At 46.0% G+C, this 16,687-nt stretch overlaps 1 protein-coding gene across 4 annotated transcripts in view; it reads left to right on the plus strand.

The window, feature by feature from the left end:
- The window catches only part of MLLT6 (MLLT6, PHD finger containing), a 1,444,709-nt gene that overhangs the window by 1,165,941 nt on the left and 262,081 nt on the right, over positions 1-16,687 (plus strand). The window lies entirely within an intron of this gene.

A 16,687-nucleotide genomic window follows, 5' to 3' on the forward strand; every position in this document is an offset into this window, starting at 1 on the left:
GGGCAGTCATTGGCTGGGGGCAATATGACCCAGAGACCAGTGATTGGTTACTACTAAGAAAGACTGATCAGAAACGAAACTGATACTGATTTTTTCTTTACCGAGGATTCCCAGCCTGACGACTGGGAATATTCATGAGCATGTGAATCCATGCCAGACCCATGCTGGAGAACAACAGTTACAGGTAAGTAACTTGTTCCTTTTGTGTTACTCACCACTCTGTATACTGGCCGGTGTGTAGAGAAGACAACCTCGCAGAAGGAAGTAGAGTACGGTATATTAATGTTCAGCCTCCAGGATTCCAGCTCCCCTGAATTCTAGGATTTAGGCTTCCTCTAAAAGAGGGACTCTTCTCTGCGATGTACCTCTCTGCTGTTTGGATCAAAACAGGCAGAGGTGTCTATCGCATAAAAAGAGCTGCAAAAACATGCACCGCCAAGAGACCAATGCTAGGCAAGGTTTGATGTTGTGTTGAACATAATATGGAGACCCTTGTCTTCAGGAACACAGTACCGCCACGGGCAGTTGGAAGAGGAGGGAAAACTCTGTAGGGCCCACCGTGGCGTCCGCGTTGAAATGGATGACTCTGGTGCACTAGGAAGGCAAGGGAGAGTGACCGCGAGGAAAAGGCAATCCGAATATGATCCAAGTTGGAATGAAGAGGGATCAACCAGCCGACAGGGAGAAGATGCAGTTGCAGTCCAGGGCCAGTCCAAAATCGGCAACGTAGTTTTCTGTTCAGACCAAAGGGAAAAGCCGAATACAGTCCAGGAAACGAAGCATGGGTCAAGGAGCCAGGAAATCAGCGGAGAATAGGTAAAAGGGAAAACAAGCACAAGGAGCAGGATGGAACCGAAGTAAGCACCTAACGCCACAATTAGCAGCAACAAGCCGCCGAGAGGCTTTGGCTTTTACAGTGCAGGGGGCAGGGCCTCCTTACACGTCCTCTGCGCACGGGACGCATCAGCTGACACGGCGTCCTCCGCTGCATGGCCATGCGCCATGGCAACCAGTATCTGTGCCACAGGGAAGTCCTGGAACGCACTTTCCCCCGCATGGGGATTTTAGGAAAGGAAGGCACAGAAGATCTGTGCCAATACGTAATATTTTGTAGGAGTCCAGGGGCCCAAGATCTCTAAGGCTGGCCCAAAGCGCTAGGTGTCCAGGTCAGTACTTCTATGGGTCATTCTGTTGGACCTCCCGGATGGCAACTACTTCTCATAACTCTAGAAATGTACTTAGTCTATAGTCCCCGTTTCACCTATTAACTTTGCTGTGCACCAACTGCCTTCCATCTTTTACCTTTCGTAGCTGAGAGGGCTCTCCTAGACTACTCACTTTGACTCTTGGTAATCTTTCTGTGACACCTAAAGACTCCTAGAGAGACTGTGTTTGCTAGGGCTGGACTTCTGAAGACAACATATATTGTGCTTGAGTGCCTTATTAGTGTAAGGCCTATATGCTGATGTCCGTAACATTTATTTCCTGTACTTTGGTTTATGCATTGTGTTTAAAAACTTGCTTGTGAGACTAAGGTGGTGTGTAGTGGAATGAATCCTGTGGAGTCCTCATTGAACCCCCCTCCTATGTGGACAGAGTAAGGCAGCCACTACCTGATCCTAACCCTGGGGGTTGTAACATGACGGAGGGTCATATGGGAGGAGATGACGGTCAGGGGGAAGTGTTGACTCCTTTGGGAGAGACTACCCAAAGAACATGCTATGGAAAGTCATCTAAACAAAAAAGGTTTGCACCTTGGGAGTTCAGGAATTAAATGGGACATCCTCTAATTGTCATGACTTTGTCTTAGAGTTCTAACCCCAATGTTAGTTCACAAGCCTGTTGCATGGCATCCTCTAACTCTGCCAACTCTCAGTTCACAAAGCAATCAAAACAAACTAAATGTCAAAGGGCCAAAACCACTGTGGACTTCAGGATCCAAAATGCCTTTGGTACTGGGACGAGGGTTTGGAGGTGCTATTGAACAGAATGTGCGGTCTAGGTGTAGAGCAAGGCACCTGAGCGGGACATATGAACCCAAGAATGAGCTAAAGCTGATGAGTGATGCGGAAAGAGTAGTAGAGGCAAAAGCAATCCGGTGTTCTGGGATTGCTGCAGAAGGAAGAGCGTCTGAGAAAGCGTGTAGTATTGCAATGTGCTCGCAGCAGGAAGCAGCGTTGTGGATGGCAACAGGAAGAAAAGCCCAGCCATATGGGAGATGTGCTCCCTACCTGATGTGAGATGCTATGGTGTGCGGGAGGATGCAGAGGCCCAACAGCTGGCAAAGCTCTGGAGAAGAGCAGTGTGGGAGCAGTCAACAGCATGGGCAGAACACACAAGGTTCTACGCAGAAGCAGAAAGGAAAGGAGAGTCCCCAAAGGAGACCAGTGAGTTGGCCTGAAGCAAAATGTGGCTCCGGGGTGCTAAGAGCAGGACTTTTGACAGTAACCAATCATTTTGAATACCAAACAAATAAAGTACCGAGGTGGCAAGGGTGCAATTCCTCTTTTATGAGGTACCAACTTTGGGAAACCTGTAAACCTGCATTGCCAACCACCAAGAGAAGCTGTAAAGGAGCAGTACAGAGAAAACAAGGGCACAATTCCCCTTTTATGGGATACCAGCCTGGGGAAACCTGCACCCTGCAGTGCCAACAGCCAAGAGGCTGTAAAGAAGCAGTCAAGAGGCAACTTGGGCGCAATTCGCCTTTGTTGAGTTTCCAAGTTGGGGACATCTGTAACCCATATTGCCAAGAGTCAAGAGACTATAACAAGAGGCAGCCATTGTTTAGCCGTCCTCACAAGGGATAGTGGTGTGAAGAACATTGGAACAAACATTGTCACTATGTCGATTTGTAGTTGTATGAGTGTTCTTCCTGACAGGCGAGTAAACCAGGATAGAAGACCTTTTTTTTGAAGAAGTGTGGTTGTGGCTAAAAGGTGTGGTGGAAAGAACTCTATCATCATTTTGACATACTGTTGCATCGCCAAAGGTAGTTGCTGTGCTATCCTGACACTTATTCCATTAGCAGAATAAGTGTGATATGCTAATAATTGCTTTACATCCTGAGGAAACAATTGCCTTCATTTAGGAACTTGTGTTTTGTGAGACATTTTCCTTAACAAAAAGAACTTTAAAATGAATACTTTATAATGAGAACTTTACAAAGGGTATTCCTGAATTGATCTATGGGAAGGGGGTCCAAACCTGGTCACAAGGAGTACTTTCTAAAACCTAGAAGTTTGAATTTGTACACTGTTTTATTGAATTGAAGACTGCCAAATATTCTGTGTATACGTTTGTTGTATGTATTCGTGTTTAGTGTGAGGGTCAGAGATGTTTTGGACACTAGGTCATCTTTCTTTAGCTTTAGTTTGCTCGGTAGTGACATCCTTGTTAGGATAGGGAAAGATGGGTGTTTATTTTACCCCTTTTCATTTTAATAAATGGCAAACTTACAGAAAACTATACCTTTGTCTCCATCTCACATTTCTGACCCTTGACAGCAGCCCATAGTGCGTTACCCAACCGTGAGTTTTCTAAATGTACATTTGCTATCCCTAGGTCTGCTTTTCTAAGTCCTAACACAGGTAGTGAAAAAGCCTTCTAATATGATTTCTCAGGTCCGCTGAATAGTATCTCAACAACTCTGTCCTGTAAGGCTCCAGGTCTTACATGCTCCATCACGAGTACCGCCTGTCCAGGAGGGTAATCATTCAGTGACCAAATAATTTGCTTCTGGTGGGGGGAGGGGAATACCTGAATTCCATTATTAAGATTGAATGAAGATCTTCACCTCTTTGAAATCCCCAAATTAGTTGGGCATGGGGGTATTATATTCCAGTAGAAATGCATTGGGTCTGTACCTCTTTAAAATACTAGAATGGATAATGTAAGTCATGATATACAAAATGGTGGTTTGCTACCTCCTTTTGCCCACTGAGTCACTAGTATCTGTTTTCACATATTCATCCTCCATTCTAGTCTTCCTCAACGGTGTGGTTGCTGCTGGCTTCACAGGCTCCATTATAGGAAGTCTGCATGTTCTTTTTGGTTGTTGGATTCGTCGTTGGCCTAGGGTTCAAGTCCCTAGGAACTGGATCCCTTTAAAACAGCACCTAGAAAAGAAGTAGTGTTCTTCAGCCTCTCTGTAACTGACTTACAGAGTACCAGCACAGTGAGTTCTTACCTCTGGGTCCTGGAGTGGTTGATTATTCTTGTCACTTTTAGGGGCCATCTGGTTCAGGGTAAAGACTTTTATGAAGCAAGTCTTTACCACATTTCTCATTGGATAACATTGGGGGTCTTCCTGCTGTAGTGTATCTTCTTCTGAGACTTCTGGTTCTCAACCCAACATCTGGATCCCTTCAATGGGGTCTCCTAGGGTGCTCTCTAGGACTGTTTTCCTCTAAATCGCCATCTGTCTAGTAAATCTGCGACTTACCATTATTTCCCCATAACATGAATCGCCTGCTGACTGTCCTTTTGATTTCAATGGAACTTTCTGCTTGCATTGAAACCCTCCTAAAATGACTTTTGGGGGTACTTACTGACCTGTGGATAATTTTCCTGTACCCAGTTGCAGATTCAGGGAGTCCATAGGCCAAGAACTAGAATTGTAGCACTTACAGTGACCTTTGATGTATTTTAAGTCATGCTCTCCACTTCAACAGTGAATGGAATTTTACACTGTAGTTCATTTTTGGTAACTGTGTAACTCGTTTTCCCTGAAATTCATTGCTTTTGCAGATGTATTTAAAATGTATATGGATTTTCTTGGAGGTCTCTGGCAGTGTATGGAGTTGTTTCACTCCTCTAGCACTGATTTTAACTGTGATGTGTGCATTCGCATTTTTATATGCTATGCCACTGAGGGCCACAAATACTGTATTGGTGTTTTCTTAGCAATCCTGTAGAACTATTGGTACTTTATTTTTAAATGTCTGGTTCCGGTTTCTTCCCATTGTCTTTGTGTTCTGCGCCTACCACAAGGTAGTGCACCTGCAAAATAATACAGGAGCAAGTTGAGTCTTTTAGGACAATGTACCATTACTGTGCAGGCACTAGATACTTAAACTGTGTGTCAGTAATGCCTAATTCTCTCCCACCCACCCGTTGCCACTGTATGTTTTGTGCCTATCCCTGGTATACCCACATTTATGGATAGTCCTCAGCAGTGTCCTAATTAGATTTGCTGTTTTCATAATATGCTGTGTATTTTTATAGTATGTGTGTTACTTGCTAAAGTACTTATTTGACTTGATAGGACTTTACATTTATAACATATTACATATATTTCTGATGCTTGTAAACCTGCTTCGAATCTCATGCTGTGCATAGTTTTTCTTGATGTTTACTTTCAGTTTGCATTTGGAGCCTTTTGAACTCTCAAGTCTAATTTTTCCAAGAGAGACCAATTCTGGACTCAGTACTGGACCTGGTAGGGTCCCTGTGGCTACAGGTGAGGGCCTAAAGCGGGTAGAGGTGCAGTGGGGCTCACATCCTGAGACACTCCTGACTCTTCTAGCTCATCAATAACATTAGAGTTAGACTCCGAATCATTATCATCCTTATCAACACTATCCACATTTGCTGAGGGGCTAGGGGTTATAGCTCTACCTCCCAGTCTTTAATGATTCAACAATTTCCCAATTCATTTTTCTTGCCTTTAACAGAGAGAGACCTGACTTTACACATATCTTTCAGTTGATCTACTGTTAGAATGATCAGGGCTTCCTGTATGAAATTATCCATATTTGGCATTATAAAACAATTGCTTTTCTAGTGGTGCTTTGCCCTATGAAGGTTATTTGAACAAAAGTAAGAGCAGCACTCTCAATGTAACAACTATACTTTATCCTCACCGCTTGCCACCGGTGTTAGGCATGCATGCAGTACCCTCTGGGGCCACCACATACAATTAGGACTACAGGTGTAAGCAAAACCAGCCTTTGGTATAAGTCCATACTACACAGTTTGTGGTAGGGAGCTGAGCAGCCAGGCTTATCTCAAGAGGGAATGTGAGCAGTAAAAGGATGTTACACAGAGGTCTTACACTCACAGTGGTTCAAGTAGACACTTACACTCAAGGTTTCTTGGTAAAACACTTATTAATTTATTACACAACCATTTAGAAAACATTCACTAGACGGAGGCAACTTAATATTATACACAAACACAATTCAATACCAAACCAATATGTTTCTGAACAAATTAAGCTCGCCTGAAATAGGAGCAAAATGGCATTTCATTTACTTTCAATGGGAGTAAAAAGACACAAGTTAGCATAATAGATCACAAATACTTACTTAGGCAGTGCAAATAGTTTTAGTTCACTAGAGGACTCGATTGAGTTCAATAGGCCTAGGCCAAAGTCACTGGACTAGTGTCTTGGATAGGAAAGAGCAGTTCTTGAAGTAAACGGTAAAGTCTTTGCCAAAGTTCTCAGAAATAGTTTGTATGAAAAAGAATCATGTGTTGGGTCACAAGCTGATTATACCTGCAAGTTGGGAAAGTTCCGCAAACTTTCACTGCGAGAGGTAAGTTCTCTCAATCGGGTTGGCACAGTACCTTAACATGAAGAACAAGATGCAGCAGAATGTGTTGGTTCCAGGCAATTCCTGCAGATCTCACTGTACCTGAGCCTTAGTCGTGGGGACAAGAGGGAGGATGTCGGGGGGGGGGGGGGACTCCTGCACTGCACGTGATGGTCGGAAAACGCTGAAAAATTGAGTCACTTCAGTTCCAGTACCTGTAATTCAAGCACACAAGCTGGTGTCCTTCCTCTTGGTTAATCCTAACCAGCTCTGAGAATGGTATACAGGTGGCTTATGAGTTGATTGGTCCCACCAACTCAAAGGAAGAAGTCGTCCTTGAAGGAGCTTCTTTGTCGAGATGAACTTGCCAATTCGGACCTGCAGCAGAGCTTCACCGGGCAAACCAACAGTCCAGGAGTTGCAGCAGCCGACCTCTTCCAGCTCGTCTTCGGTTCTTTCGTTCCAGTGGTCGACTCTGCTTTCCAGTCCATGAGACTTGCCTCTTAAACAGTTTTCTCCCTTTCATTCCAGCCTAGCTGCCACTCACCCAGCCAATCACGCCAGAGTGCATTTGGGTCTCCTAGGAGTATAAGCACGGGGGATTTTGGGCACCTTCTTCACTTCCTGGCCACCCCAGACACTTCGATGGCAGAGGCGGTTTTCAGTCCCAAAGCCTGCCAAAGGCATTGAAACCAAACCTGGTTTGGCGCGCAGAGAAACGCTAGAAGGACCTTTCCAAAATGAAATGGCGAAAAAAGACGACCGGGACCTGTTTAAACAAAGGGGCTTAAGGAGCCATCTTGAAAAACATGGCTCCCGTGATTTTTTGCTACCGGTGTTCGCGGTCCGGAAAAATCATTGTAGTTCATTGTAAAACCACTGCCACCAGCCATTTCGATAGAAAAGGGTAGAATTTGACTGCTACATGAGTTTCTAGACAAAGGGGATACTAGGTAACCCCTCCAGCACTCTATTGTTAGATAGTGTGTGCTGGGTCTAGGAATTTAAAAAGACTAGTAAAGTCAATTTAACTTTACATACTCTGGGAAACAGTAGTTGATCCCAGAGAAGGTATTTAAACCTTTTAGAAGTCTAAAAGACATCCCTGTGTCACTGCACTGAAGGTGCTGTGTGACACACATCTAAAGATGATGCCTATGGAGTTATCTAAAACTCCATAATCATAGAACACAATTGTAAAACACACATCAAAATACATGAGTGGGAAAAAGGCTCACACTCTTTCCAGGTAAAGATATCAAGTCCTCAAAATCCAGCAAAGTTGCTGAGGGTCTCTAAGGTGAAGGGAATTAGCACATTTATGATCATTCTCCCGACCACTTACACTCAAGGTTTTAGTTAAAATAATAATTTATCTATTTAACAGCAGTTTTTAAATGAGCATTTTTTTTAAAAGGGCAAAATATGTAACAATCAAATACTTTAAAATACTTTTCCAGAATCACTACAAAGCTAGTAGATACTCTTTAGAGATGCTTCTTCCACGCTTCTACACCCTAAGGTGACTTCACCAACTAGGACAGTTTGGTATTTATATATCACTAGTACACTTTGTAAATTCTGAAGTTGGTTGAAAGGATAGGTTAAGGGAAGGAAAAAGGTTAAACAGGTTTTTCAGAGCATGTGAGCACTTAAATCTTCCAATGAAGTCTAGATAAAAACCTTTCCCAGCAATAATAGTTAAAAACCAATGTATCGCCTATGAGGGACAGTAAGTATTAAGGTCTAATGGACTAGAAGGGGGTCTGCAGGGGCCAGGACAGCCAAAGTCAATTGGAGCAAAGTCTATGTAGCTGAGGCACTTCTTAGATAAAGTCTTGCACAAAATTAGAGAGTTTTGTTGAAGAAAAATCACATGTAAGGTCACAAGCTGTTACACTTGTGAAGGGTAGAGCTGAAATCAACTCTAGCAGAGCAGTTACTGCAAGTCTCAACTGAGAAGAGCAAAGCTACAGACCATGAGGTAAGTACCTCAAATCAGAACAGTACCTTAGGTTGGAAGAAGAGTGGTCCAGCTGGCTTCTGTCTGGTTGCAGTGACGCAGATCTGGTGTTCCTGGGCCTCAGTCGTGGGGACAAGAGGGATGGTGTCTGGAGGACTTCTGCACAGCAATTCGGAGGTCGGCAGTAGCAGCTGCGGGTTCTTTTCAGGTCAGCAGCACTTTTTGGTTTCAGCGCTCGGTCAACAGCACCACCGTGGATCTCGGAAACTGGTTGGGCTTCCTTAACTCCTGGGGTCCTGCACTCTGGTGAGGGAGGGGGCTCAAGCTCTGGTCGTCCTGCTTCTGGAGGGTCCTTAGGTGACGACTGGAGCTTCTGGCTGGATCACAGACATTGCACTCGACTACAGATTTCTCGACCCCTGGCACTCTGTTCCTGCAGCAGCAAAGAAGGACAGCCAATAAGGGAAGGTTGTCCAGTGGAGTTAGTTCCGGGGTTAGTTGGTCCCACTAACCCAAGGGAAGAAGTTGTCCCTTCCGGAGCTTCTCTTGTCGATTTAGTAAAAGGAGTTTCAGCACAGCAGCAGGGCTTCACCGGGCAATTCAAAGGTCCAGGAGGATACAGCAAGCTTCGTTCACGGTTTCTTCGTCGGGTTGTTCTTCGCAGTGGTCGACTCTACCTTCAGTCCCAAAACCCTCTCCTTTTTAAGCAGGTTTCTCCCATTCCTGCACAACCTAGCTGTCACTCAAACAGCAGGGTGGCTGTCCTGAAAGGCCAGCCAGCCAATGAGGACTGGGTGCATTCAGGCATTCCTAAAGACAAAGGACAGGGGAGTTTCAGGGATCCTCCCTCACTTCCTGCCCTTCCAGACACACTGGAGCCAGAGGCGGGTTTCAGTACTGAAACCCACCAAAGGCAAAATGAACAAAGGGCTCAAACCTGGCTTGGTGTCATGGGTACCTCGCAGGTAGTCGGGGAAAGCTGGGTGGAGGCTTGGCAGGCCTGGCATAGGCACACAAAAAGCCCATAGCAGATACTTCAAACACCAGGAAGGAATTAAATTAAGGTAACTTCCTGGTTACCACTTCCTGTTGCTAAACAGGAAGTGCATGACAATTCATGAGCTCTCTAGTGTTCGGGTGTGGCTGGCTATATAAGCCACACCCAAGATTCTTCCAGTGCTTCGTGTTGCTTACTGTGAGCTGCATCAGCAACACACTCGCCGTGCTCCAGATCGACCTGCTTCTGCTTACCTGCTTCGGATCATCCTGCTTCTACTTATCTGCTCTGGATCAACCCTGTGCTTTCTCCACACCGCAGCTTTCTCCGGTAAAGAGGGGAATCCTACACCGGCACCTGTAAGCACAAAGAACTGTGTTAGCGGGTGCATTTAAGTAACGCTGCGCATACTCACCGAATCTTCCCGCTACGCTGGAATCCAGGTCCGTAGTCCAAGCGCTTAAAGTTCTGTAAAAGAAAGAAGAGACATTATTCATTGCGCTCGCTCCAATAACGCAGAGACATTATTCACTAGGCTCTCTCTCCAAAAACGCGGTGCATACTTACCAGACCACCAAGTCTCCAGTAGGGCTGAACCCAGACTCGAGGCGCTAGCACTCCATAATCCACTCCTGCAAGGCAAAGGAGAGACATTACCAGGTGCGCTCGAACCTATGACGCCACGCATACCTGCCAGCGGCTGACTTCTACAATCAGCGCTACTTACCTAAAAATACCTTGCCAAAATAAAGACAATGAAGTCAATTTCGGACTCTCAACATCCACCGCGCAACATTCACTTTGTGGCAAGAACTTTCTAGCTGGTGAAGAAACTGGCACATTGAACACTCAGCCTCGCTGTGAAGGCATATAACAGCGTGTGGCAATAGAACTCAGCCAACAGACATTGGCATCATCCCTACGAGTGAATCGCGCCCCTACTAATGCAGGATGGAGTGCACACCTTACTAAAAATCAAGGTAAGCCCTTACGGGACATCACAGCACACAGTAGAGAAGGGAAGGACCCAGGGGAATCGGGTGAATTCAGGTCTGAGTGTACATCTTGTATTGACGGGTGTTCCTCCGGTTGAAACAGGGGAAGTGAGAACTCTGGGTCAAAGGAGGCTCATCCATCGCTCCTGCAGAGACTCAGGTGAGTACGACACTTGGAGCGCAGAGTAAAACCCAAGAAAGAGCTCACAAACAGAAAATGGTGAAAAAAGAGAACCAGGGCCATTTTGACAAAATTGTGACCTATGGGTGCTATACTTCAACTAAGGATTTAGCCTGCGGTAGAAAAGCACAATGGTAGGAAAATTAAACCACTGCCACTAGCCATTTAAAGTAGTGAGGGTAACTTGATATGAATAGGTAGGAAAAGGTGCTACTAAGTAACCCCCAGCACTCCACTTAAGATGGCGTGTGCTGGACCTGCAAAGAGAAAAGGTAAGTAAAGTCAATTTCACTTTACTATTCTTGGGAACAGTAGTTCACACAAGAAAAGGTATTTAAACATTATGAGAAATCTAAAGGATTTCCCTGTGACACTGCACCGAAGCTGCTGGTGTCACCATACAAAAAGTAGATGCCTATGGAGTTTGTTAGACTCTAAAAACAGTGGAAACGTATAATCCAAATCAGGCCAAAACCCATGAGAGAGTGAGAAAAAAGGCTCACTCAATTCAGGGCAAAAATTAAAAACTCCAGCAAATGAGCTGGGGGTCTCTAAGGTTGAAGGGTATTAGCAGAAAAGAACAAGTTACTTCTTACCTGATAACATTCTTTCGATGGATTATTCCTCCGACGTATTCCTTATCTTGATAGATCATCTCCAGCTTGCTGGCCTCGGAAAATATTTTTCAGTAGAGGACGCTGCGCGTCGATGTCCCTCGACAGCCTCCGTATCGGCGCTGACGTCGTCATGCGTATAAATAGACTCACGCAGCGTCCGTTGCTCAGTTCCGTTTTGACGTTAACAGTTGTTTTACATGAATTGGTTAGTGACCCAGAAGGAGCGTGAGCTGTAACCACAAGGGAAGTTTTACTGAGGGGATGGATGGGAGGGGCGATAAGGAATAGGTCGGAGGAACATCCCATCGAAAGAACATTACCAGGTAAGAAGTAACTTGTTCTTCGAAGGGATTGTGTCCTCCAACGTATTCCTTACCTTGATAGACTCCCATAGCAGTGGTGTGTAACTGGAGGTGGGAGTAAAATTGCCATGTTTCCTTTCAGGAGTGAACAGAGTGCAACACAGCTTTGCCAAATCTAGTCTCTTGGCTAGAGGAGGAATCCAGGTTGTAAAATTTTGTGAAGGTATGTGCAGACGACCATGTGGCAGCCGCACATATGTCTCGAATCGGTACCCCTCTTTGGAGGGCCGAAGAGGCTGCGATACCCCTGGATGAATGAGCCTTAAGATTTTGAGGAGGCTCTTTCCCTGCAAGTTTGTAACATTCCAGAATGGCTAAAATAATCCATCTGGAAATGGTCTGTTTTGTTATCGGTAATCCCAATTTGTGTCCTGAGTAACCTACAAACAGTTGGTCTGCTTGCCTAATCCTAGCAAGTCTGCTGATGTAAAAGCTCAAAGCCTGCCTTGGGTCCAGCCTATGCAGCCTTTCTTCCTCTTTCCCCGGATGGGGAGGGGGATATAATGAAAGCAAGGTAATCTTCTGAGTGATGTGGAATTCAGAAACCACCTTTGGGAGAAAATTAGGCTTCACTTGTAGGACAACTTTGTATTTATGAAAAATTATATGAAGGGGTTTACAAGATAGAGCCTGTAATTCGCTCACCCTCCTAGCTGATGTCAATGCCGCTAATAAGACAGTTTTAAGGGTGAGAAACCTTAGTGAACAAGAGTGGAGTGGTTCAAAAGGAGTACCCATCAGGAAATGTAAGACTAAATTTAAGTCCCATAAGGGAACTTGGAATGGTCTTGGAGGATAGACATTAGTTAATCCCTTCAGAAATTGTATCACTAAGGGTAACTTGGTAATGATGGTTCCTCTGCAGTGCGCTTGAAGATCGATAATGCTGCGAGCTTAGCCCTTGATAGTGCTAACCTGAAGGCCCGAATTTGCCAAATAGAGCAGAAAAGATAACACTGTTGGTGTACCACATGAAAAGGGGTCGATATTCTTTTCTCTACACCAGCTGCAAAATTTGTTCCAACGGCAGCAGTATAAAGTCTTTGTTGCTGGCCTTCTTGCCGAAAGCAACACCTCCATGACGTCTTCTGGTAGGTCCCAATCCTTGTATCTCACACTTTCAGATACCAAGCGTGAAGGTTGAGGGTTCTGATGTCTGGATGGAGAACCTGACCTCCTTTCTGCGAGAGAAGATTCTCCTTGTGTGGAAGACGAATTGGAGGGCAGATGGGCATGTCCCGAAGGTCCGGGTACCACGTTCTCCTGGCCCAGTCCGGGGCAATTAGGATCATGGTTTTCCGGAACCTTCTCAACCTCCTGATCATTTGAGGAATGACAGGGACTGGAGGAAACGCGTACAGAAGTGGAAACTCCCAGTCCACTACGAACGCGTCCCCTAGAGCTCCACTCGGGGGAAATTCCCTTGAACAAAACGGATCGCACTTCCTGTTGATGCTGGTGGCGAATAGATCCACTTGAGGGGTTCCCCAAAGGGTGAAGATCTGTTGAAGGACTTCCTGAGCTAGTTCCCACTCATGGGAGACTGTACTCTGCCTGCTCAGAGCGTCCGTTGTCAAGTTTTTCTCTCCGGCAAAGTGAACTGCCGATGGAGAGATTCCTTCTTGGATTGCTCAAAACCAGAGCTGCATTGCCTCTCTGCACAGTGGCAGTGATCCTACGCCTCCTCTTTTGTTGAGGTAGTGCATGGCCACTTTGTTGTCCGTCATTATCAGGACATTTTTCTCTTGTACAGATGGCAGAAAAGCCTTCAGCGCTAGTCTGATTGCTCTCAGCTCTAACAGGTTGATATGTAGTCTGGACTCCCGATGGAGACCAACGACCGCTGATGGTCAAGTCGTTGGTATGGGCTCCCCACCCCATGAGTGAGGCATCTGTGACTACTGTTATCTCCGGCCATGGTTGCCAAAACAGTTCTCCTTTCAAGATGTTCTCCTGGCAGGCCCACCACTGAAGGTCTCGAGCCACCTTGTCCGGAACCTGAAGGAGATCTGTCATTCTCCATGAGAATTGCGACCACTGAGTTCTTAGTGCCCACTGAAGAGATCTCATTCTCAGGCGAGCCTCTGGCACAAGGAAGATGCAGGATGCCATGAGGCCTAGCAACTTCAAAAAGTCGAAGGCTGGGAGACGTTGGGCATTTTGAAACTTGGTGACCATCTGCAGAATATCTTGAGCCCTCACATCTGGTGGCGAGGCTTTCCCAGGGAAGTGTCCAGGACCGCTCCGATGAACTGGAGTCTGTGATGGTATCATCTGTGACTTGTTTAATTTGAGGGAGAAGCCCAGTTTGTGAAGGAAGTGGCAGACATAATCTAGCTAGATCTGAGCTTGTTCCAGAGATACAGCTCTGATCAGCCAATCGTCCAGGTAGGGGTAGACGTGAATCCCTTCCCTCCTTAGACTTGCAGCCACTACCGGCATTAGCTTGGTGAAGACCCTCGGGGTGGAGGTCAGCCCAAATGGCAGAACTCGAAATTGATAATGAGAGCCGCCAATTGCGAACCTCAGGTATTTACTGTGTTTGAGATGGATTGGCACATGGAAATAAGCATCCTGAAGGTCCAGATATGCCAGCCAGTCCTGGAGCTGGAGGGCCTGAAGGATCTGAGATAGTTACCATCTTGAACTTGTCCTTCCTGAGGAACTTGTTCAATTCTCGTAAGTCCAAGATAGGTCTCAGTCCTCTGTCCTTCTTCGGTATTAGGAAGTAGGGGGAGTACCAGCCCTTTTTCCTCTCCGCTACAGGTACCGGTTCTATGGCACCTTTCTCCAGCAGGTCTACAATTTCCTGCAAGAGGAGCGGATCTGGAACTTTCCGAGAGCTGTTCCCCGGTGGATGACTCTGAGGAATGCGTAGAAAAGGCAGGCAGTAACCTTGGGCAACTGTCTCCAATACCCAAGCATCTGATGTAATAGCCTGCCATTCCGTCAGATGTTGAGTTAGCCTGCCCCCCACTGGTGTCTTGTGAGGAGAGTCCTCACAGTGATTTAGAGGCGGCTGATGCAGGTGCCGAGGGTGAAGAGGTACCTGCTGCTGCTGTGGCTTTTGTGAATCTTTTTTGACCTCTTTGAACCCACTGTCCTCTGCCTTTTCCGAATGCGGAATAAAAGCGAAAGGACTTACCTCTCCAAAAGGTTCCTAAGGGGCGATATGACGTTAGACGGATTGCAGCACCCAGGGATTTTGCTGCTGCTTTGGATGTCTGTAACTTTTCTAGGCTGTCATCCGCCTTCTACCAAACAAAGAAGAGCCATCAAAGGGCATATTTAAAAGTCTGGGTTGTACATCTGGAGCAAACCCAGACTTTCGCAACCACGCAAATCTGCGGGTTGTAGTACTTGCCGCCATGGCCCTACTGATGCGGTCAGCAGAATCAATGCCAGTTTGAAGGGATTCACACATTGCGTCTTTGCCATCCTTAATGATGTTTAGAAACGCTTCCCTTTCTTCTCCCTCTGGGAGGCAGTCTGCCGCTGATGAAGCACACTCCCAAAGTGTATGGCTGAACCTTGCGAGCGTACATGCAGAAAAAACTTTCTTAGCCATAGAGTTGTATCTTTTGTCATCCCTGTCCTGTGGAACAGTAGGGTATGCCGATATACTGCCTCATGCAGTTGCTGCTTGAACAACCAGACTCTCTGGAGTTGGATGTTTAGACAAAAATGCAGGGTCAGTAGTAGATACCCTATATTTGGCTGATAACTTTTTGTTAACCGCCGGGATAACCTCAGGGGTTTCCCAGTTAGCCAATATTTTTCTTTGTAATGCAGCGTGAAATTGAACCACAGGATCCTCCTGTGGGCCTTAACTAAAATGTCTGTAAGGTCATCCTGTTGGAATGCAGGTGAAGGTGTAGACCAACCCATGAATTCTATAATTCTTGCCATTAAAATTCTGTAAGGGGTCTCAGCATGTTCCCCTGGTCTGGTTTGGCAAATTCTATTTCTGGGGAAGTATCTAACCCACTTGCCTCATTTAAGGATTCTCAAAGGTCCCTCAACCTATTTTCCTCAGAGGTAAATTCCTCTGGTTCTGGTGTTGCAGATCTCTGCAACCCAAAGGGTCTTTCTTGATCCGAATCCACCCCTTCTTCATAAATTGAAGACAAAGGTCTGAAATAATCAGACCTTGGAAATGGCTTGAATCCCATTTCCAGAGCAGAAGGGGCTAAATTTGTCATAATTGGTTGGGAAAAAGTCGATGACGTGGACCGGACGTTAAAGGCTTCGAAAACACCGAAAAAGGTGTCGAAGATTGGAAGTGGCCTCGAAGAACTCGAGAGGATCGGGATCCTATTCAAGGTTGTCGATGACCTCGAAGTCATGTTAGAGGCTCTGGGTATGACCACTGGCTGTGACGTAGTGACGGCCGTGGGTTTGCTCTTTTTCGACGTCGGCGATGAGCCCTTCGACAATGGCGTCGATGGCACAGTGCTTTTGCTCGAGGGTTCGTGACACTCTCGAGTAGTTTTTTTTCGCCGGGTACAACGACTCGCGGCGTTTAGATTTTTCGGGTCTTTCACCAAGGGTATCGCCCTCAGCTGTCTTCGTGGAGGTCGAGGCTGCTTTCTCGAAGACACCAAGCATCCTTTTACGGAATTCCTCCCACTCAGCCTGAGAGCTATGTTTTGTGGGGCAGGTGACTCTTTCTGGAGAAACTGAAGAAGAAGAGGAGGAGGAAGGGGATCTTCGACGTCTCTTACTTGAATGCTTGGATCTCTAAGAGTGGTGGGAACTGCTTCGAGACCTAGACCGAGAATGTTTCCTGTGTCGGCGAGGAGACGAATGGCTCAACTCTGCCGAGGAAACTTTCGAAGGAGTTTTAACTGTCTTACTTCTCTCAAGCTTCCCCTTGCGCTCCTTCAAGGCTTTCGCCGTCATGGACATGCAGTCCTCGCACTCCGAACATTGGTGCTCCAATCCCAGGCACCACAAACGGATCCTGTGAGGATCTGTCAACGATATTTTCTTTCCACAGTCTCGAAATTTTTTGAAGCCGGACCGTGGAGTTGTCG

The sequence above is a fragment of the Ambystoma mexicanum genome, chromosome 13 (genome assembly GCF_040938575.1).
Source record: "Ambystoma mexicanum isolate Mex_15411 chromosome 13, UKY_AmexF1_1, whole genome shotgun sequence".
NCBI lineage: Eukaryota > Metazoa > Chordata > Amphibia > Caudata > Ambystomatidae > Ambystoma > Ambystoma mexicanum.